At 44.0% G+C, this 23951-nt stretch overlaps 1 protein-coding gene across 2 annotated transcripts in view; it reads right to left on the bottom strand.

Annotated features, from left to right (window-relative positions):
- LOC311222981 (uncharacterized protein) overlaps positions 1-12861 on the bottom strand; it is a 145943-nt gene extending 133082 nt beyond the window's left edge. For both annotated transcript variants that reach the window (XM_084307653.1, XM_084307652.1), the window contains exon 1: positions 12761-12861. The gene's annotated coding sequence lies outside the window, so the exon portion shown is untranslated. The remainder of the gene's footprint in view (positions 1-12760) is intronic.
- Between the last annotated feature and the right edge of the window lie 11090 nt (positions 12862-23951).

The raw sequence follows: 23951 nt of genomic DNA on the forward strand, positions 1-23951 counted from the left end.
AAGCAGCCCTCTTGTATCCAATAGCCCCTCCCACTAGGCTTTAAACAGGATGTACATTTTATTATTCTTTTTAACACATTAAACCAATTCCTACACACAAAATATATATCCTCCACTATATCCACTATACTTCCAACTGTTTTAAATTACAGATAACCAAGTAAACAGTACAATACAATCATATCGCTCACGTGACGATTACCTTGCGTCAACCCCTCCCATTTAACCTGGCGGATATGTGTGCTTCTGCTTGGCCAACACGTCAATCTAGGAGTGCAGAGCGAAGCGAATGCATCATGACTGTGAGTAATAAATGTGATGTGATGAATAAATGTCTTGCTGTATGAACGTCATTCTGCTATAACAACGGAAACGGAATGAAATGATTGTGCGCATTCGGACATCCTACGAAAGCTGACAGGAGGGAATGTTTGGTGTGTGTGTGTGTTGCTCCGCGGCATATGGCGTGTGTGCGTTCCCATGTGCGCTGTCCACATGAAACGCACCACATTACATTATACGGTTATGGTATATGGAAAGACAGACAATGAGTGTGTGTGTATGTACAGTATGCGCACTGCCCGCAAAGTCAGTGACGGAGCCGCACCCAAATCCAAAAGGGTGATTTACCATCTGGGAGACGATAGGGGGCGCTTTTTTCACATCTGAGCGCCGGGGGTGCCTGGATCTCCAACGGTAGAGTCGCTTGATGCAATATGATTTCAGATCGCTAATATAAAAAAAAAATTAAAACGAATATTCGCGGGTGTGGGCATTCAACCCGCGGGGGGTAAACCCGAGAAATCTCGGGCGTGGCATCCAAAGTGTTAATGGGCAATTGTCAAATGTCTCTGTATAAATCACGTTTGTGACTAAGCCATAGAGATGCTGTGTTTACTAGCTTTCAGCACGGCAGTTTAGGCTATTATTAGGCATTTCAATTTATTTTCTAGCATTGTGGACATTTTCGAATGCTCCTATAAGGAACTGTAGTCACGGGGGCCGGCATGGCTCGTCCGGCGAGTGTTGGCATCGACGGCATGACCACAGCACTGACAGGCGCTACTGCGGCACGCGACACCGGCCACCACAACCATCGACAATCGCAGTGAGGATCTCCGTCGACCGGCGCCGGCTGGCTAGCTCCGGCTAGAACCATAGCTCGCCAGCAATACAGGCCAACGCCAGCCGAGTTCGCCCCCCGTGCAAAATGTGCTGGCCGGCCAACGCTGGTCAACAAAGATCCTCACCGCGACTGCCGAGGATGGTTATGATAACCAACTAGTCGCGGTGAGGATCTTTGTTGATTGACGTTGGTTGGCTAGCACACCCCGCATGGAGCGAACTCGGCCAACGTTAGCCCATATAGCCAGCGAGCTACAACTCTAGTCAGAGCTGGCCGGCCGGCGTCGGTCGACGGAGATCCTCACTGCGACTGCCGATGGCCACGACAACGGGCGCCGCGTGCCGCGGTGGCTCCTGTCGGCGCTGCGGTCGCGCCACCGATGCCAACGTTCGTTGGACGAGCCATGCCAGCTCTCGTCTCAACTAGAGTTTGTTGTTGTTCATTCCAGAAGGTTGCTTCCGGTAAACTAGCGCAACGTCACCACTGACAGCAGCGCTGTGCTCCAATAGGAAGGCATTCGCATGCATAAATGAATAAATAAAAATAAGTACCGTTTTTTCCCCCAAACGCAGTATAGTATCATTTCGAACACTCTAGTACCGCAGTACTATACCAATACCGGTATACCGTGCAACCCTACAGCACTGCTGCTGTTTTTTTTTCAGAGGAAACACTGTTACTTTGTTTCTCGCATGCGCAGTAGTGCACCGCACAGTACAGGCCCCGGCACTGCAGATGTACCCTACTCTCTCGGTCTGCAAGCAGCAAAATGCTGACCGTTTTAGTACAGTACTCTGAGTTTTGTTTTCTTTTACTGCTTTATAATCGTGTTCTCTATGGATTGGATGGTGCTCTCAATTCTTGTTTGTTGCGTCAGCATTGCTCTAATTAAGCATTACATCACACGCAGGAGTGGTTTGTGACCAATAAACCATGCCTAGGGGTGGTTGTTAGGCCCGAGGCGCAGCCGAGGGTCGTTAGACCCCCCTAGGCATGGTTTATTGGTCACAAATCACGACTGCACGTGGTGTAAAGCTTTTATACAACTGCCAGATTCATCCAACCTTATTTCTATACAATAAACACACATTAATCGAAGATTTATTGAAAAAACCATCCGCCAGAAAAAGTAGTTCCCACAACTCCATGTGGAAGCAGCTTGAAGTGCATCCAACCAAACTAACACATCCAACTGTGTATTATTGGAATGATTGAGAGAAGTTGCCTCATGTGGAAGCAGCTTGAAGTGCATCCAACCAACTAACACATCCAACTGTGTATTATTGGAATGATTGATTGAAAATTTTATTACCAGATGCAGAATGGGTACAATACAATACGGCTCAATACACACAATTATAAAGTAGGTAAAACAAATTAAAACGTTTTCTTTGCCCTATAGGAAAAAAACGTTTTCTTCGCCCTATTTTTTTATTTATTTCTTTTAGCCTAAACTTAACCAGTTGGAAACCAGGGGTACAGTAATAAAATTAGCAATCAACCAATCAATCAATTCAATAGACCATGCTCACTTAAAACAGCGCTGCTTCTCTCTCAGTCTGACTCCCCCGCTGTTGCAGACAGGAGTGTGTGTGTGTGTGTGTGTGTGCGTGTGTGTGTGTGTGTGTGTGTCACAGTGTGTGTGTGCGTGTGTGTGTATGTGTGTGTGTATGTGTGTGTGTGTTTGTGGGTACGCCAGCGTCAAGTGAGAGAGAACGCTGCAGTCAGTAGAAAGTAGGAAGGAAGAAATTTAAATCAATCAATTAATCTATCAATCAATCCGCGATTTTTCTTTTGTTCTAGATTGAGTCAAGACCCATCAATTACATCATCCAACATTGTTTAAACGACTAAGACATTCGCTGTGACAGAATCGCTTGATATTTAGTCGCCATTAACATATCCATTTGTAAATATTATTGGCCACCTTCTTGTGATCCGGCGGAGTGATGTGATGTGGGTCGGTTGTGGGCGGGTCCTGGGCCAGCAGCGTGGATTGTTGCCAATAAAGACGTGTAAAATGACTGTTTCAGCCAATCAGAATCGAGAAATTTGCATGCCGTTGTATAACTTGCTGTAAAACTATTTGTCTACTTTACGGTTTTGCTTTTCCACAATATTTGAAATGTCCAACTAGTAGATCTAATCTAACCAATTACATCTGTCAGAATCGTTTGATACTGTCTACTATTAAACACCACCTTCATGAAACCATGTGGGAAGTTACCTGTATTGAATTACCTAGTTGCCTAAATTGTCCAGGCAATGTGTTGGTGTACACAAACCAGCTCTAAGTCAGCTGTCCAGACACTGTGTCTGGTCGGTGTTACAGAGCTGATAGAGGAAGATTCTGGATTGATTGATTGATAAGTTTATTAACAGATTGCAGAATGGGTACAGTACAGTACAGCTCAATACATACAATTGTTAAGGGGATGCAGACCAGAGAAAGACTTTCGTCTTGTTTACATCAGGGTCCCCCATTTTCAATTCATCATAACATATATGACATACATGACATACAGATAGACAGTACTGCACTGCTACATCTATACATTTATGACATATCAGATTTGCAAATACAGTACTGTTTGTGATACAAAAGTGTCCAGAAAAAGAGTGTATATACATTTGACGTAGAAACTGTACATTGGAGGAGGTTGGGTGGGGTTGGGTAGGGGACACACACACATTGTACTCTGTACATTGGAATACTGACAAAGCCATACTTCATTTACTGTACAACTAGGTTAGGACATTTGTAGTGATGCGAGCCCCAACAGGTTCTGTTCTAGAGTCTGCTGTGGCTGAGCTGCTCCAGATCCCGGCCCAACGAGAGTGGACTGTCCTGCTACTGACGGGACGGTCCTAGTACAGGGCCTAACACGCTGAACTACCACAGAGGACAGACCTAGTACAGGGCCCAACATGCTGAACTACCACAGGACAGACCTAGTACAGGGCCTAACACGCTGAACTACCACAGGACAGACCTAGTACAGGGCCCAACATGCTGAACTACCACAGGACAGACCTAGTACAGGGCCTAACACGCTGAACTACCACAGGACAGACCTAGTCCAGGGCCTAACACACTGAACTAAGTCGTAAAAGTCAGTCAAAGCTTACCAAAAGCACGAGCAGTGAACTCCAAGACCACGTGACTGAACTCAAACTAGAAAGAAACAGACTAAGAAATGACGTAAACTCCATGATCAAAACTGCTAAAAAAAATTTCATCAATGACAAAACCGAGGAAAACAAAAATAAACCACGTGAACTTTGGAAATTACTCAACAATCAACTAGGCTGCAGTAAAAAACTCAAAACCAGGTTCTCAAACATAAACATAAAGACGGACAACACGCTCATCACAGACAAGCTGGATGTAGCCAATTACTTAAACACTTTCTTCACAAACATAGCCACAACACTGGTAAACAAACTACCCTCCCACTCAGGGCAGTATGGGGTAGAACATAGGGATGCACCGATATGAAAATTGGCCGCCGATACCGATACCGATTGTTCAACTAACACTATCGGCCGATACCGATACCGATACCGATATTTGTATATTTGTATATAAGTATTTGTAAAAAAGAAATTTTTTTTTTTATTTTTTTTTAATTTTTTTTTTTTTTTTAATGAAACTACTGTATATTTGTATGTGTATGTTTGTATTTGTAGGCCTCTTTACTTACTTAAAAAAAGGAAACATCAAGAAATATGTTTATGGTATCACTATCTCTCTCCCAGTATCGTCTTGCGGCCTGCAGAGGGATACTATTTTCTCAACCAGAGCTTTCAACCAATGCAATGGAACCATTCTTGCGGCCTGCAGCAGGATACTATTCTCTCAACCAGAGCTTTCAACCAATGCAATGGAACCATTTTGATTGACAGTCGATTCGGCCAATTACGCCACACCGGTGACCGCTAGCACCCACCTCCTGCTGTCCTTACCACCAATCGGCAAGCGTTTATACATTTTTCTACTTCCGGGCATGTTCTGTTTGCGAGAGCAGAACACACTTAACGTAGCTACCGGCGCTCCACGCATGACCAAATGAGACATAATGATTTTACTGCAACAAATGTTATAATAAAACAAAGCCTTTCTATACATTTGTCTGGTTGAAAACTTTATTAACAGATTGCAGAATGTGTAGTTGGGTACGGAATGAGCAACGGAATGGAACCGAGCTATGAACGTACTAACGGAGTAATGCCTTGTTTACTGCTATCTTCGGGTAAATAATATGCTTGTTATTGAACGTGTAACACTTCATTTTAACAGCAGATACTTTCTTAAATGCCATCTTCCCGAGAGAGGGTGTTGACGGGGAGTTGTTATTAATAGCATTGAACAGCTAACCGAAAGCTAGCGTTAACTATTGTTAAAGGTTTAGCCATAACGTTACCTTGGCTAAAGTTGCGGCTATTCATAATGCAGCAATAATGACTGCAGACCTGCAAGCAAAGTACAGCAAGTTGACAAAGGAGTATTCCAACGCAAATCACATTTTCACCAGTAACGTTAGTCTTGCATCTAATAGCTAATAACGTAGCTACGTTAGCTGCTCGGCCCGCCGACCGGCGCTCCACGCATGACCAAATGAGACATAATGATTTTACTGCAACAAATGTTATAATAAAACAAAGCCTTTCTATACATTTGTCTGGTTGAAAACTTTATTAACAGATTGCAGAATGTGTAGTTGGGTACGGAATGAGCAACGGAATGGAACCGAGCTAATGAACGGACTCGGAGTAATGCCTTGCTGCTATGGGTAATAATAATATGCTGATGTTATTGTCCGTGTAACACTAACTATATAACGCTAATGCCACAAAACGAATGCCTTGTTAATCATAAATAGTTACTTTGATGCAGTAGATTGTGTGTGTGTGGGGGGGACGGCGGGCGTTGTGCAGGTAGATCGCGCGAGTGAACTTTTTTTTTTTGCCTTTTGACGCTACACAAATTGATGGGTATTTATCGGCGACTGCTATCGGCACATTTGAGCTTATCGGCCGATAGGCCGATAGCAGTCAACAAGGCACTTATCGGCCGATACCGATACCCGACCGATATATCGGTGCACCCCTAGTAGAACACATAGTAGCATACTACAAGAACCTAGGCGTCCACAAAGACGACTTCAAACTGGAAATAGTAACTACAGATGAGGTACTCAAAAAACTGAGCGCCCTCCAACCAAACAAGGCCACTGGCCATGACAACATCCCCTCCAAATTCCTCAGAGACTCAGCAGCAGCCATCACCCCAGTCATCACACACATAATAAACCTCTCCATAAAACAGGGACACGTCCCCAAGGACTTCAAAATTGCGAGAGTAACACCCCTGCACAAAAAGGGCAGCAAATTAGACCCGGGTAACTACCGCCCTGTTTCTATCCTTACATCCATCTCGAAAGTCATGGAAAAAATAGTATACGAACAGATCGAAAAGTACCTCGCGGAAAAAAATCTAATCTACGAATTCCAATCTGGCTTCAGAACATCCCACTCCACTGACACATGCCTTCTCTACTTGAACGACCACATCAAACAAGAGGTGGACGCGGGCAAATACTGCGGCATGGTCATGCTGGACCTACAAAAGGCCTTCGACACTGTCAATCACACCATTCTGATTGACAAGCTAAAAGCAATTGGTTTTGATAGTTTATCAGTGAGCTGGATACAATCCTACCTGGAGGGGAGGGAACAGATGGTGGAAGTAAACGGTACACTATCCCCCCCCCTCACAGTGAGCTGTGGTGTTCCACAAGGAAGCATACTAGGACCGCTACTATTCCTAATTTATGCAAATGACATGTCGTCAGCTTGTGACTGCAACTTGTTCCTGTTTGCGGACGACTCAGCCCTGCTGGTCTCTGACAAGAACAAGTTACAGGTTGAAAAAGCCCTCAGCTCGGAACTAGGCAAAATCTGCATATGGCTCGCCGACAACAAACTATCATTACAAATGGGCAAAACAGAGTCCATTCTCTTCGGTTCAAATAACAAACTCAGCAAGACCGACGGCTTCTCGGTTACAGTGGGTGACAATATTATCACAAGGAAAGATGAAATTACCTACCTGGGTTCCATCCTAGAGGCTAATCTTTCCTGTGACAAAATGGCATCCAATGTAATAAAAAAAGTCAACCAACGAACGCGATTCTTGTACCGGATCTCCGCTCTGGTAAACAAGAATACCCTGAAGACTCTAGCAGGAGCACTCATTCAAGGGTACTACGACTATGCTTGCACCTCATGGTACCAAAGCACCTCAAAGGCACTAAAAAACAAATTACAAACATCTCAAAACAAGCTAGTCAGACTACTACTTGACCTGACTCCTAGAACCCACCTCACCCCTGCCCACTTTGACAACCTAGGATGGCTTAGAGTAGACGACAGAGTACAGCAACTTGCAATGGGCCTGGTCTACAAGATACACTACGCGACCAAGGTACCCATGTACATGTCAAAATACTTCCCAAAGGTCAGTGAATACCACGATCACAACCAGGGGAGGAAACTAACTTTTTGGCTTACCAGCCAACTGGCTGGTATCTGATTTTTTTTACCAGCCAAATAGATTTTTTACCAGACAAAAAAAATCGCTAATTGTGATAATTACTTCTTTGTACGTCTTCGTCTAAATTGATTTTCAATCATAGTAAATTAATCACACTGTCTCTACTCTTCAAAATATTACATCATTAAATCACATATTAACATGAAAGAGGGAACTATTCTGGACTGGGTTGGGCTGAACTGGGCAGTGAAAGATGCTGGGTTGGGCTGTTCTAGGTTATACTGAATGATAAATTGAAAATGGGGGACCCTGATGTAAACAAGACGAAAGTCTTTCTCTGGTCTGCATCCCCTTAACAATTGCATGTATTGAGCCGTACTGTACTGTACCCATTCTGCAATCTGTTAAATAAAGTTTTCATTCATTCATTCATCACAGCTCAACTACTAGGAATGTGTGTCTGACTCTTAAGTGCAGGAAATATTCATCAGAAAGGGGGGACATGATGGAGGGAATGGAAAGAGCAGGTTTGAAGGGCATATTGAAGTGTGGAGGAAGTGGACAAGGCATTAAGCAAACAGGACTGAAATGGGGGACCCTGATGTAAACAAGACTAAAGTCCTTCTCTGGTCTGCATCATTGTGTGTATTGAGCTGTACTGTATTGTACCCATTCTGCAATCTGTTAATAAGGGCTGGTTTAGGTTGGACTGAGTTGGGCAGTGAAAGAACCAAGCATTTCACTGTAATGTAATAGCTAAATAAAACAACTTGAACTTGACTTGTTACATTTGCACTCTGGTTGTATGCCAAATGTATTCTGGTTGTACTGTACTTGTGCTGTAAGATGACAATACATTGGAACCGAATCGACAACGCTAGGGGTTCAGCAGGTGTATTCTGAATGCCAAATATGACAACATCACCGTTGTGAAGGGCATATGGGCGAGTGGTGATATGGGGGGAAACTCTGTAATAATAAAATGTCACTCGGCTGCATTTAAGCAAAGCCGCTCAGTATAGTCCACTATGTTGAATGCGCGTTATGGTAGCTTGTTACATGCTAGGTAGCTAGCCGGCTAATGCTGGTCATTCTCATCCGACTCGAAGGAGACGCGTCGCGTGCTGTTGTTCGCCCCCATGTCAGACCGCACTGATATCCGAAAGCGACGACTCTACATGCAATTATTTTCATCCACTGATGTGTTTTTGTAAGTTTGTCTACGTTGTCAAGCCGGCTGCCGGTGGCAGGAGTTTGTAGGTCTGCGCGCAGTGGTCTGTCCACTTCCGCTAGATGGGCGGCGTCTTCTAGAAAACGAGTGTTCATTGGAGGAGCTTAGAGCGCATCTGTACAACGATGATGTTCATTGGTTATGGTCTGATTATTATGTGGCGCAAATGGGAGGAATCAAGGGGGGAGTCAGAGTTCGGTTTGTGCCAGTGAGCGAATCAGCAGATTGCAGAATGATTTTTTTGTTTTTGTAATTACTAGTACTCGCCAGACTGGCGAGTGCTCTTCATGAATTACTCGCCAAACGTAAAAAATACTCGCAATTGGCGAGTAAAGTGGCCTAATTTCCTCCCCTGATCACAACACCAGAGGGAGCTCCACAAATCATGTAAAACCCAGATTCGGATCAAACAAGGGACTAAACACGTTTCGCAATTATGCCACATCAATGTGGAACGCCCTGCCTAAAGCTGTAAAGGAATGTGAATCACTACCCACCTTCAAAAACACTCTCAAAAAACACCTACGTGAGACTGCAATTCGAAACTGGCCCCTACAAATGTCCTAACCTAGTTGTACAGTAAATGACCAAGTAAGGCTTTGTCAATATTCCAATGTACAGTGTAAAATGTGTGTGTGTCCCCTTCCCAACCCCCCCCCCCCCCCACCTCCAATGTACAGCCCTCACCCAACCCACCCAACCCCACCCCACCCAACCAACCTCCTCCAATGTACAGTTTCTATGCCAAATGTATATACACTCCTTTTCTGGACACTTTTGTATCACAAACAGTACTGTATTTGCAAATCTGATATGTCATAAATGTATAGATGTAGCAGTACTGTCTATCTGTATGTCATGTATGTCATATATGTTATGATGAATTGAAAATGGGGGACCCTGATGTAAACAAGTCGAAAGTCTCTCTCTGGTCTGCATCCCCTTAACAATTGTATGTATTGAGCTGTACTGTACTGTACCCATTCTGCAATCTGTTAATAAACTTTTCAATCAATCAATCAATCAACTACCACAGGACAGACCTAGTACAGGGCCTAACACACTGAACTACCACAGGACAGACCTAGTACAGGGCCTAACATGCTGAACTACCACAGGACCAACCTAGTACAGGGCCTAACACGCTGAACTACCACAGGACAGACCTAGTACAGGGCCTAACATGCTGAACTACCACAGGACCGACCTTTGCACTACTGCGCATGTGGATGAGGGGGGGGGCTCTCTCGCTCGCTCTCTCTCTCGTTTACGACATACACAACTTTCATTCTATCGCCATGCTCTAAGACAAACTCTAACCTTAACCAACTTCGAAAGAGTGCCTAGGCTTAACCGTCGAAAGAACTTGCCGTCACGCTCTAAGACAAACTCTAGTGCAAAGCCAGGTCCATGCCACAAGCCACGTCCATGAAGCCCCGTCCAGACGTTGGGCTCTGTGGCTTGATTGATTGAAAAGTTTATTAACAGATTGCAGAATGGGTACAGTACAGTACAGCTCAATACATACAATTGTTAAGGGGATGCAGACCAGAGAAAGACTTTCGTCTTGTTTACATCAGGGTCCCCCATTTTCAATTCATCATAACATATATGACATACAGATAGACAGTACTGCTACATCTATACATTTATGGCATATCAGATTTGAAAATACAGTACTGTTTGTGATACAAAAGTGTCCAGAAAAAGAGTGTATACATTTGGCGTAGAAACTGTACATTGGAGGAGGTTGGGTGAGGTGGGGTTGGGTGGGTGAGGGCTGTACATTGGAGGTGGGGGGGGGGGGGTTGGGTAGGGGACACACACACATTTTACACTGTACATTGGAATACTGACAAAGCCTTACTTGGTCATTTACTGTACAACTAGGTTAGGACATTTGTAGGGGCCAGTTTCGAATTGCAGTCTCACGTAGGTGTTTTTTGAGAGTGTTTTTGAAAGTGGGTAGTGATTCACATTCCTTTACAGCTTTAGGTAGGACGTTCCACATTGATGTGGCATAATTGCGAAACGTGTTTAGTCCCTTGTTTGAGCCGAATCTGGGTTTTACATGATTTGTGGAGCTCCCTCTGGTGTTGTGATCGTGGTATTCACTGACCTTTGGGAAGTATTTTGACATGTACATGGGTACCTTGGTCGCGTAGTGTATCTTGTAGACCAGGCCCATTGCAAGTTGCTGTACTCTGTCGTCTACTCTAAGCCATCCTAGGTTGTCAAAGTGGGCAGGGGTGAGGTGGGTTCTAGGAGTTAGGTCAAGCAGTAGTCTGACTAGCTTGTTTTGAGATGTTTGTAATTTGCTCTGCAGATATGCTATTGCTACCCGTCCCATAGCCCCTTTCGTGACTTTCGGTTTGCAAGCCTGTGGCTTTTGTGACCGGAGTCACTTGCCCACCCGCCCCGATCACCCAGTAGAGCGATCACCAAGCGTCGTCAAGGGGCTCGCGGTGTGTCAAGAATACATCAGATCTGAATTTCAAAGATACCCAGCGTACAATATGGGTCTAACACAGCTTCACGATGGGGTCTGGAAGCTCGGAGTTGCTAATAAACAGTTTAAAACATTGTTACTCGACGAGTGGTATTTACAGACCGAACGTCCATCTCCGCCGTTGGTGTCACAGCGCATGCGCACCATGCCGCGTTCACGTTACTGGGAAGAAGCGGAAGAACCAGAGGACATCTCGTTGCTACAACTAGGAAGCATTCACGCTTTGACTCTATATATATATCTATGGATGAAACGCCCACATCCATACTTCCGCAATTCGTGACGCGAAGTGGGAGATATGGGGTCTATAAAAGAATCCCATATGTCCTAGTAGGAATTACCACTAGGAGGCTGACGTGAATGGTTTTTCCCAGTCGGAAACTGGTTCTTCCGCTTCTTCCCAGTAACGTGAACGCGGCATGGTGCGCATGCGCTGTGACACCAACGGCGGAGATGGACGTTCGGTCTGTAAATACCACTCGTCGAGTAACAATGTTTTAAACTGTTTATTAGCAACTCCGAGCTTCCAGACCCCATCGTGAAGCTGTGTTAGACCCATATTGTACGCTGGGTATCTTTGAAATTCAGATCTGATGTATTCTTGACACACCGCGAGCCCCTTGACGACGCTTGGTGATCGCTCTACTGGGTGATCGGGGCGGGTGGGCAAGTGACTCCGGTCACAAAAGCCACAGGCTTGCAAACCGAAAGTCACGAAAGGGGCTACCCGTCCCACAGCCGTAAAATAATGTGACTCCCTACCCTCCTTCAAAACCGCTCTCAAAGAGCACCTACGGGAGGCTGCTATTCGAAACTGGCCCCTGTAAATGTCAAATCAAACTAACGTTAATATCACGTTGACTTTAGCTACCGAATGGCAGCCAGCTCCCCGTAACGTCTGGCTGAATACAGTGAACAAAGAAAGTCAACAAGATGGCGTCGCACTCTCCCGCCTCTCTGTGGACTCCGTCGAAATGTTGCTTGATTTTGTTCATTTTTACTGTATGAAGCACAGTCTCAGGGGCCACACAGAACCAAGCATTTCACTATAATGTACTTGTACCTATGTGATCAATAAAATAAACTTGAAACTACAGCTACGATAGAGCTAACGGTATCGGGAGAAATGTAATATGTTATTGTGAAGAGAATTATGTCGCTGCAGATGCTAGCAGTTAGTTGACCATGGAGATGGTAAAGTACTACAGATGTAAAACATTTAGCATTTGTTCTGAATTCAACTGGGATTGTACAACTTCAGGGCTCCTTTCGAGTGCCGCTGCTGCAAGGAAGCAGCACAAGAGAGGAAAACAATGTAAACATAATTGTACTACTTACAGATGTTGTGGTGTCCACAGTCTGATGTCTGTTTTCTCAGGAAGAACGTTTTGGTCCAGATGTGAAGTCTTGGTCCAGTAGAGTTCTGCTATAGAATCTTTACACTGTGTAAACAAAACACACAACGCGTTTGTGGGGGAATCCAGGAAGACGTTGAAACGCAATAGACCACAGACTGCACTTCCGCGTTACATGGAGGAGAGAGAGGGGGGGAGCCAGTTGGCGTCTATTCTTTTACCAACGGATTTCCAGTTCCGCGTTCTGCGATCTGACGTTTCTGGTGCGATCTGATTGGCCACCACTGTTTCTGGTCATGTGACATGTGCGCCCAATCGCGTGACGCGCCCATTTCCGCCTCCAACAGCAGCAAACTACCTTCAAGTTCAAGTTTCTTTATTAGTTGTCATACAGAAGTACAGAATACTTTTATACAAAATGCTTCTTTCTGTTACGCTCCAGAGACTGTGCTAGACAAAAATAGATAAGTATAAAATAAAATAAGTATAGCAAGTAAAAAAAATAGAAGTCACGTACGTAGACACAAGTGTTCAGTATGTACATATGTACAATGTTCAATGCAGTGTAGAAGTAACTGAGTTACCATACAATATACTATACAATATACTATATAGTGCAAAGCAGAAATGGGATGAGGTACAATTTAGGTACAATTTACAGTAAGGTGTAATGAGGTATGGGTTGTAGTGCAAATTCTTTACCAATAAATATAAAGTGTGTTTAGGTGTTCTAAAGTGTGTAAAGTGGGTGCTGCAGTGAGTTGTTTGTTTAAAGTGAGTGTGTGCGTGTGGATGTGTGTGCTGTGAGTGCATTTGATGGTTGTTACATAGTGTAACAACGGGGGACCCTGATGTAAACAAGACGAAAGTCTTTCTCTGGTCTGCATCCCCTTAACAATTGTATGTATTGAGCTGTACTGTACCCATTCTGCAATCTGTTAATAAACTTTTCAATCAATCAATCAATCAATCAATCAATCAATCAATGTTATTGTTCATTGAGCATCCTGATGGCCTGGGGATAGAAGCTTCTTCTGAGTCTTTCTGTGCTTGCCATGAGACTCCGGTATCGTTTGCCTGACCGCAGCAGTTCAAAGAGGCAGTTGTTTGGGTGGCTGGAGTCTTTGATAATTCTCTTAGCCTTACCCATGCACCGCTTGTTGTAAATGTTCTGGAGAGTGGGAAGCCCCCCTCCAATTGTGCGTTCGGCTGAACGGGCCACTCTCTGTAGTCTGCTACGGTCTTGTGCGGTGCTATTCCCAAACCAGGAGGTGATATTGCCAGTCAGGATGCTCTCTATTGTGCATGAGTAGAAGTTCTTAACACATCCTGCGCCAATACCGTTGTACGACGTGTTTCAAGTTCATGCTAATTCTGCCAATCCACGGCGTACGACGTTATTGAGATCATATTTCATTTTTTCGCCATGTTAATTATATTTCCCTCACAGAGCCTGGTCTGATGCAGTGGGACTCGGCACAACTCTGCAACGCTTCAATACTGCCCCTGGTGGATGATCGGCGAGTTGCCAAACCGGAAATGGCCGAGTCGACCTCGGTGCGTCTCCGAAATACGTCCAGCACTCACATATTGTCTCGGGACTCTAGCCACACACCGTGGATATAAATCGCTGCCATAACTCAATAATCTACATAATTTGGGCGTGTATTATTATTATACAAATATGAAATGGATCGACTCGATCGCCGTCAAATAAATGGGATCTTTTTGCTCCAGTCTCATCGCCCAACGGTAAGAGGACGCTGACGTTACTTTCAGCCTGTTTGTTTATTATTATCCATGCAAACTGCTTTGATCAATATATCACCCATACTACATAAAGCATTTAACGACGATCACGGAATTATAAACGACCCCCCCCCCCCCCCCTCCGTTCATCCGCACATGATCAGTCATAACGTTTAGGATCATGTACAGTTGAAATTTTTAATATAGCGTGTATCGGCAACAAACGGCATTTGATAATCTATATATGCGTTTATGCCTATAACTCACGTTCTATGAATTACTGCAGAAAACGATAAAAACATACTTATATTCTAGACGGTATTTTTGGAAGAATCTATGAATGAAAAAGTAAAACGTTCCTACATCCTGAACGATAGATAATCGATGTTGAATGGGCCATAGTAATGTCAATTTAGCAATACAATTTAAAAAGTTATAGCCCTGCAAAGAAGGTAAACATCTCCATAGGCTTAGACTGGTGGCAGTGATCAAACATTGATGGATATAAGCGTGGCAGGGAATGTGTTAAGGATCTTCTGACTGACTTGGAACTTCCTTAGGCGCCTGAGGAAGTAGAGGCGTTGCCGTGCCTTCTTCACAATACTGTCAATGTGTGTGGTCCATGTCAAGTCCTCGGATATGTGGACTCCGAGGTACTTGAAACTGTTCACTCTCTCAACCGGTGCCCCGTCGATGCTGAGGGGGCTGTAGTCCCTGACCCCCGACCTCCTGAAGTCCACAATCATCTCTTTTGTTTTGCTGACGTTCAGGGAGAGGCAGTTTTCCTGACACCACTGCGACAGATTCTCTACCTCTTCCAGGTAGGCCCTCTCGTTAATAATAATAATAAAACATTTTTTTTACCTCCTATAATAGTGGGGGTCGCGGCTCTCTGACACCGTTATTTTTGGGTCGCGGCCTGAAAAGTTTGGGACCCCTGGTCTACTGTATGTGTATTGTGTCTGTGTATGTTGTTATATATGTTTTTTCATCATCTGTGCTTGCCTTCTTGGCCAGATCACCCTTGAAAAAGAGACCTCTGTCTCAATGGGTTTTTATTTTCTGGTTAAATAAAGGTTTGATGATGAATAATGGTCAATAATGGTCACATAGCTCCCGCCACCAGGGCAGACGTCAGACTCACACAGTGGTCCCTGGCATGTAGGAAGTCAAACAGCTCCTCGGTGCAGTACGTCCTCCACCGTCGCAGACCGAGGCGCCACGCGGGTCTCACACTGCTCCAGTCTCGCTCTGTTGTGCACGCAATGCTCCGCAAGCTCACACTTCTCCAGCACTGAATCAAGGGGATCCTACAACAGGACAACAGACAGTATCATCTGCCAATTATAAATATATATTCATCAATATGCCGTAACGCATGCTTTGTTCATGAGGTAGTGCGGCACGGTGGTGTAGTGGTTAACACTGTCGCCTCACAGCAAGAAGGTTGTGGGTTCGATTCCCGCTTGGGGACCAGGTTGCCAGGTACCCAGGTGGGGTATCTCCCAGGCCTTTCTGTGTGGAGTTTGTTCTCCCCGTGCTCGCAAGGGTGTGTCCCCCCCCCCAAAAAAAGAGATAAACCTTGAACATACAGATCGCTAACGCTGTCGCGTCCCTGATGAAGAGGGACAGGAGCAGGGCCGCCTCAGGGGGTGTGCGAGCAGTGCGGTCGCACAGGGCCTCGCGGGAAGGGGGGCCTCGCAAAAAAAAAGAAAAAAAAGAAAAAAAAAGAAAAAGAAAAATTTTTTTTTTTTTTTTTTTTTTTTTTTTTTTTTTGCGAGGCCCCCCTTCCCGCGAGGCCCTTTTTCATCACAGACCTAAAATCTAGTTTTGCTTATATGCTTATATATTTCACATTAGACACGTTTGTAGAATGTGTCTAACTTGTTCCTGCCTCTGCGGCTCTGCAGACTGCAGTTTTCCGGTTTCTGCGGCTTTGCTGCTCTACAGATTTTAGGATAGTGTTTCCGGTCTCTTATCCCGTCCGCCGTAATAGAAGAAGAAGAAGAAGAAGACACACGACACGAGGTAGAGGGATGATCTAATTCAGCGCGGAGGATGTCTTTTCAAAAGCAGCATGGATCAGAAGAAATTACACCGTGGGCCAAGAAAGTCTCCTTCCAACTTTACCATTGGCGCCGCATTGATACTGCGTTATGGTGAGTCAACCTATGATTATATTCCCGCCGTGGACCTATCTCTCTTTCTCTCTCTCTGAAGCCAAACTGGTCGACTAGCTGTAGCCTGTTGTAGTATGGAGTTAGTAGCTAACGGTGTGTGGCCTGGTGTCAGCGCCTGTATTGCTTTTCTCATGTTGTAGTTTCAGTGGTAGTGCGTTAGCTAATGGTTAGCGATAGCCGGGTTGAGCTAACTGGCTAACTGATAGCATCAAAGTAACGTGCGCAGCCGGCAGCTAACGTCGTAGCTACGACGTTAGCTGTTGGCTGCGCACGTTACTTTGATGCTATCAGTTAGCCTAGGCTAGAGTTGGCTGTTAGCTTGTGCTACAACCATTGACATTATCCGTGAGAATAGCAGGGGGTTCTGGCTTATTTTTGTCCCGCCAGCGAGAGGCCTTTCGTCAACGTGGAGACCTGTGTTGCGGCCTTTCGCCCTGCGTTCCTTGGTGCAGGTAAGATTAATGAAAATGTCATGACATTACCCCACTCTTCCTTCCTTCCCCTCCCGAATGTTTTGTTAATAACGATGTTTTTTTCCAGGCAAAACATATGCTACTTCACAACATTTGGAGATACGACATGTGCTGTGTGTGAATGTCTTGGTCGTTTGTGTAGCTTGGGTTTGATTGATTGATTGAAAAGTTTATTAACAGATTGCAGAATGGGTACAGTACAGTACAGCTCAATACATACAATTGTTAAGGGGATGCAGACCAGAGAAAGACTTTCGACTTGTTTACATCAGGGTCCCCCATTTTCAATTCATCATAACATATATGACATACATGACATACAGATAGACAGTACTGCTACATCTATACATTTATGACATATCAGATTTGCAAATACAGTACTGTTTGTGATACAAAAGTGTCCAGAAAAGGAGTGTATATACATTTGGCATAGAAACTGTACATTGGAGGAGGTTGGTTGGGTGGGGTGGGGTTGGGTGGGTTGGGTGAGGGCTGTACATTGGAGGTGGGGGGGGGGGGGGGGCAAAGCTGTGTGTGGCCTGGTGTCACAGTACCTGGCTAGCCTATTTAGCTGATGTCGGCCATTGGCTCCTTGCTGCTTTGGTTTCTCTGGTATAGACCCTCTTCTTGTTGGATTTAAGTGTTGATCTTTGTCCTTTTGGATCTCTCATACATGCTCTAGTCTCTCTCTAACACACACACACATCTTCTTTCGTGTAACGTCAGAGGTCCAACTCCGTATCTTGTAGCCATGCCCTTAACTCTGGTCCCACATCAAAGAGGCTGGCTTCCGAGGGTGGTTTGTATAGGGGGCAGATGGTCAGGATGTGGTCAACAGTCTGCTCAGGGTCTCCACACTCACATGCAGCGCTGTCTGCCAGGCCCCACTTCTTTAATGATGCTTTAAAGCGATCAACCCCAGATCTTAAACGGTTCAGCAGAACCCATTGCCGGCGTGGAAGATCGTCTCCTGTGGCGCCATCTCCTGGATCCCAGATGTGGTGGTGGATACGGGTTGGCCCAGCACTCTCCCACTCTCTCTTCCAGGCTGCCGCCAGCCATCCATTTCTGGATAGGTCCTCAGTGGTGGAACGGAGCATCTCTTGTGCCACCTTGTTGTAGGGGTGGCGGGACTTGAGTCTGCTCATAGGTGCTGTTGTTGTTGTGGTGTTGTGTAGGATGTGCCAGTCATGCTTCACTGCCTTCCTTGCTAGGGCGAGAGTGGCAGCCTCTCGTCGTAGGCCAGCTGGTGCGATTCCTGCAAGGACTGGCAGCAGGAAGACGGGTGTAGCCTTCAGGCATCCAGTGATGATCCGGAGGGCGTTGTTAGTAGCCGCATCAACTTTTTTAACGTGCAGGCTTCTGCTCCAGACTGGGGCACAGTACTCTGCTGCCGAGAAGACCAGGGCTTGGGTGGATATCCGAAGGGTCTTGGCAGTGGCTCCCCAGGTTGTACCTGCGAGGCGTCGGATCAGCGCAACCCTTGATGTTGTCTTTGCCCTGACATCTTCGAGGTGTTGTTTGAAGGACAGTGTCCGATCCAGACGCACGCCAAGGTATTTAGGGGCTTGCTGGGACTCCAGACGCTTGTGGTCAGCATATACCTCCAGTTCCCTCTTGGCATCTCTGTTGCAGAGATGGTATGCTGCTGAAACGGTCTTGCTGGTGCTGAGCTGTAGATGCTCTAGTCTCTCTCTAACACACACACACATGACAAACACACATGTTCTCTCTCTCTCTCTCTCTCTCTTTCTAACACACACAGTCTGCCTATGGCGGCCTTTCTCGATGGCTAGGCTGTGCTCAAGGATCTTCAGTCACAGTGCTCAGGTATTCTGCCACTATGTACTCTCTGTTTAGGGCCAAATAGCATTTCAATTTCTTTCCAATGTGTCTCTCTCTCTCTCTCTCTCTCTCTCTCTCTCTCTCTCTTGGATTTAAGTGTTGATCTTTGTCCTTTTGAATCTCTCATACATGCTCTAGTCTCTCTCTAACACACACACACATGACAAACACACATGTTCTCTCTCTCTCTCTCTCTCTTTCTAACACACACAGTCTGCCTATGGCGGCCTTTCTCGATGGCTAGGCTGTGCTCAAGGATCTTCAGTCACAGTGCTCAGGTATTCTGCCACTGTGTACTCTCTGTTTAGGGCCAAATAGCATTTCAATTTCTTTCCAATGTGTCTCTCTCTCTCTCTCTCTGTACACTGTATATTGACTGTAGAACGGGAGCTCTCTCTCGCTCTCTCTTTTGCTATATGTTGACTGTATCATGCCCCGCCTCGGGCAGCGCTATTATTTAAGAATATGTTGACTGTATAAAAAAAAAATATATATATATATATATATATATATATATATATATATATATATTTTTTTTTTAAACCTTTTGGGGGGGGGGGGGGGGGGGGGCTCGCGTTAAATCTCGCACAGGGCCTCGCATTTCTCCCAGGCGGCCCTGGACAGGAGCACTTGGATTGGTCCTCGGGCGCGGCCCACGTTGCAACCCATGTCTGCTCCCGGTTGCCCTTGGGAGAGAAGGACGACGGGATGGGTCAAATGCAGAGGGGCAGCGTGTATGTGTGGGTGTGTTCCTCTGTGTCTCTCATCTAACATGCGTGTGTTCAGTTGCTGCATGACAAATAAAGACTTCTTCTATTGGCATAAGTTATTGGAGATAAATAGAAAAATAATCTGGCCTAAATTATTTCCAACCTGATATCCAATATAAAAGCAGTGAATGGCATCACAGATCTGCCTACAACCACGAGAGCTTCATGCTTTACAAAGGACTACACTCAGTGGCATCATTTCAGTAAAAGCCAAGGTATGGCAATTAGGGGGGGGGGGGGTTGAAGGTGGGGTTTCCCCCCCTTGGTGGATTTTTTTTGTCAAATCAGTTGCGCAATAGTCACTTTTGGTGAGTTGTTTCTATACAATTCACTTATATGACATTTAGGTATGACACAGGACTACACAAGCATTTTTAGTATAGAAATGTGTCAACAGACTAAAGCAGGGAACCACAATATTTTGCATACAATTTATGCAGAATGTAATATCATAACTGTCACTATCATAATTTTTCTTGCAATTGAGCCAATTTTCCTTAGGTACGGTTTTGAGGTGTGTGTTCAACAGAATGTAGTATCAAAAACACGTTCACAAAAAGTATGGGTTACTGAATGCTGAACTGCACTGTTATAATCACTAAGCCATTGTAAGACCTTACCTGTGTCCCTGTATCACTTGTCTCTGCTGCCCTTTGATTAAAAAAACGTCTGTATGTCCATTTTCCTTTTTTTGTGGCATATTTGAGTTAGTAGTAAAAGTCACCTAGTAAAAGTGAGATAATTGACAATATCAAAACATGCTAGGGCTGTACCGAATAGTTCGAAGCTTTGTTCATAATGTTGACATTCGAATTCTAAAACATAAAAGAAAAAAATATGGCGAGTGCCATACCTTGCCATACCAAAATGACGCCCCTGACTATACTGCAGCGAGAAAAAGAGGCAGGCATCAAACAATATCAGTCAAAGGATGCGACTCCTGAAGACACACAGGAGGAGAAGGCTGAGCTTTTACTAAGGTTACTCCATTACCTGGCGAGAGAGAGCGTGGGAAGCTGATAGAGAGAAGATTGAGACAGAGGAAACGCCACTGTTGTATTTCTTCAACATTTTGTGAGGGTAGCGTGCCTCTACCAAATTAGCACCTTCCACTGCCAATATGTCCACTGCCAAGCAGAGATTGCTTTTGGCTCAACCACATAGAGAATTAATGAGTTATGCTTCAATCTGGTAAATGATTGAAATTTTGCTTTGCGGTGTAATTTGTTTAACATCTGTCTTGTTTGTAATGGTGTTTGTTTGGAATGAACTGATGGAACATACCACCATATCCTCCTCCTCTTCTTCTTCTTCCTCCTCCGCCTCCTCTTCCTCCTGAGATAGTCACATTATTATAATTTATATAAACTCAACGGTCATCCAGTAAGAGACTCAAGTTCAAGTTCAAGTTCTTTAATAGTTGTCATACAGAAGTACAGAATACTTTCATACAAAATGCTTCTTACTGTTACGCTCCAGAGACTGTGCTAGACAAGATAGTATCAAATAACATAATAACATAATATAGCATGAATTTAGAAGAAGAAAATGATGGGACTGTGGTATAAACAGACGTATGAGTGTGTTTGCTATGAGTATGAAGAACCATAGACTGTAAAGTGTAAACGATTTATAGAACCAAAGGATGTTTCTTCAGTCAAAAGTCTATGATAAGCTGGTGGACCAGGGAGTCTTTCAATGCAGATTTAAAAAGGCCCTAAAGGATCAAATAATTCAGGAGTACAGTTTTGAGTAAAACATAAAACAAAATCATTATTTTTTTTTCTTTAAAAAAAAAACAGGTAATATCTTGCAGCATATTTTAAGTTTTTCTTTCTTATATTAAAGTATATTTAGTTTTTAAGAATTGTAAAGGATAGACAAAAATAAGCATGTGCTTCAGCCTATTCCTTTTTTCGGTCATTGAGTTTGGATTTTGTGTGTGAGCTTACTTTGAATTATGTACATTTGTGATTTTTCTTTTCTTTTGAAAGTCCACACAAGTGTGTTTTTGATTGATCTGTAAACAAAGACCGAAAATAAACTATTCATCATCATCATCATCATCATCATCATCATCATCATCATCATCATCATATAATCTCTGCACAGTGGAGGTTTTCACAACCTTGAAAGATATACAACTTGTATAGGATATTCCTCAGGGAATGCTTGTTGTTGTGTGTATTGTCACTCTACTCTGCATGTGCGTTCTTGTTATTTCAGTGTGTCTGTACAGTATTTTGGAATCGTATGTGCCTAAGAAGAACAAGGTCACTTGTTTAAATTATGTGAGGACGCTGTTCATAAACTTCCGCTCAGCTTTCAACACCATATAGTCCCCTCCATACTAGACACCAAACTCAGAGACCTGGGCCTCAACCTCAACCTGTTCAGCTGGGTCCTGGACTTTCTGTTGGATCGGCGACAGGAGGTGAAGATGGGCTGACAAGAACAAGGAGCTGACCGTTGCCTCCAGGCAGTGAGGAGGGGAGCAGGACCCCACATCCACCTCCACCTCCAGGCAGGGAGGATCGGAACAGGACCCCACATCCACATCCACCTCCAGGCAGGGAGGAGGGGAGCAGGACCCCACATCCACATCAACCTCCAGGCAGGGACACACCTCATGAGACACGCACACACACACACACACACACACACACACACACACACACACACACACACACACACACACACACACACACACACACACACACACACACACACACACACACACACACACACACACACACACACACACACACACACACACACACATTTAGTCATTTAGCTGATGCTTTTATCCAAAGCGACTTACAAGTTCTGTACGACAAGACAGCAAGAAGGGTACAACTCTATCAGCTGAGTAACAATGTTCATCAAAGTGTTGAGTGCTACAGTGTAGGTTAGTTTATTAGGACAAGTGCATGACAGTAAGGTTAGTCACGGTTAGATTTTTTTTCTTCTTTTTTTTAATCATTTCAGATAATGGTTGAAGAAGTGAGTCTTTAGTCGACGGCGAAAGATTGGACGGGATTCGGCTGTCCTAACTGGGATGGGTAGTTCTCACACACACACACACACGCACGCACGCACACACACACACACAAATCGAAGTAAAAAAAAAAACTGAAAAAAAAAATGTTTGATTTTTTTTTTTTTTTTTTAACTTCGATTTTTTTTTTAATCTTCGAAGCTTGTGCCATCGAACGAAGCTTCGAAGCTTCGAAGTATTTAAGACAGCCCTAATATATATATATATATAATTATATATATAAGGTTACTCTTGATCAAACAAAGATGAATGTCCCTAATTGGGATTAATAGTGCAATAACTTGCTGTTTCACCAAACTTCACTTAAAACAAATAAAAGGTGCCTCTTGATCATCAAACAAGAATGAATTTCCCTATTGGGATTAATAAAGTGCAAATCGAACTTTCACCAAACATCACTTTTTGTAAAATAAAAGGTGACTCTTAAAAAAAATCATTATATATATATATATATTTTTTTTTGAAAATCGTTACATTTTTGAAAATCGTCCTAAATCATTCATTCGAATTAATCGATACAATCGATTAATCGCCCAGCCCTAGTATGTATGCATGTATGTATGTATGTATGTATGTATGTATGTATGTATGTATGTAAGTATGTATGTATGTGCATGTACAGTATATGAATATGTAATATGCGTGTACATTCCTAAAAACGAATAATTAACTACAATTCTCTATTGATGTGACCAGTGTTCATTTTTGCAGCTGATTTAGTCTCTACTGTCACTCTGACTCCTATTAATATCTAATATCAGAACTAATATCTACTATCAGAACTAATATATACTATCACTAATATCTACTATCAGAACTAATAACTCATTCCAATGATGATGATACCAGGATGATGATATATATATATTTTTTTTTTATCTATTTTCTTTTTGTTCTCACTTTTTTCTGTATTTTTCTCCCATCCCAATTTTGTCGTTATGCCAATTCCCTTCCTGGTCGTTGCGCGCATTGCCCCACTGTCGGCCTAGGGAGGGTGAAGAACTACCACATGCCTCCTCTGACACATGTGGAGTCAGCCAGCCGCTTCTTTTCACCTGACGGCGAGGAGTTTCACTGGGGGAATGTAACGCATGCAGAG

This window comes from Notolepis coatsorum (genome assembly GCF_963971535.1).
Source record: "Notolepis coatsorum genome assembly, chromosome: 2".
NCBI lineage: Eukaryota > Metazoa > Chordata > Actinopteri > Aulopiformes > Paralepididae > Notolepis > Notolepis coatsorum.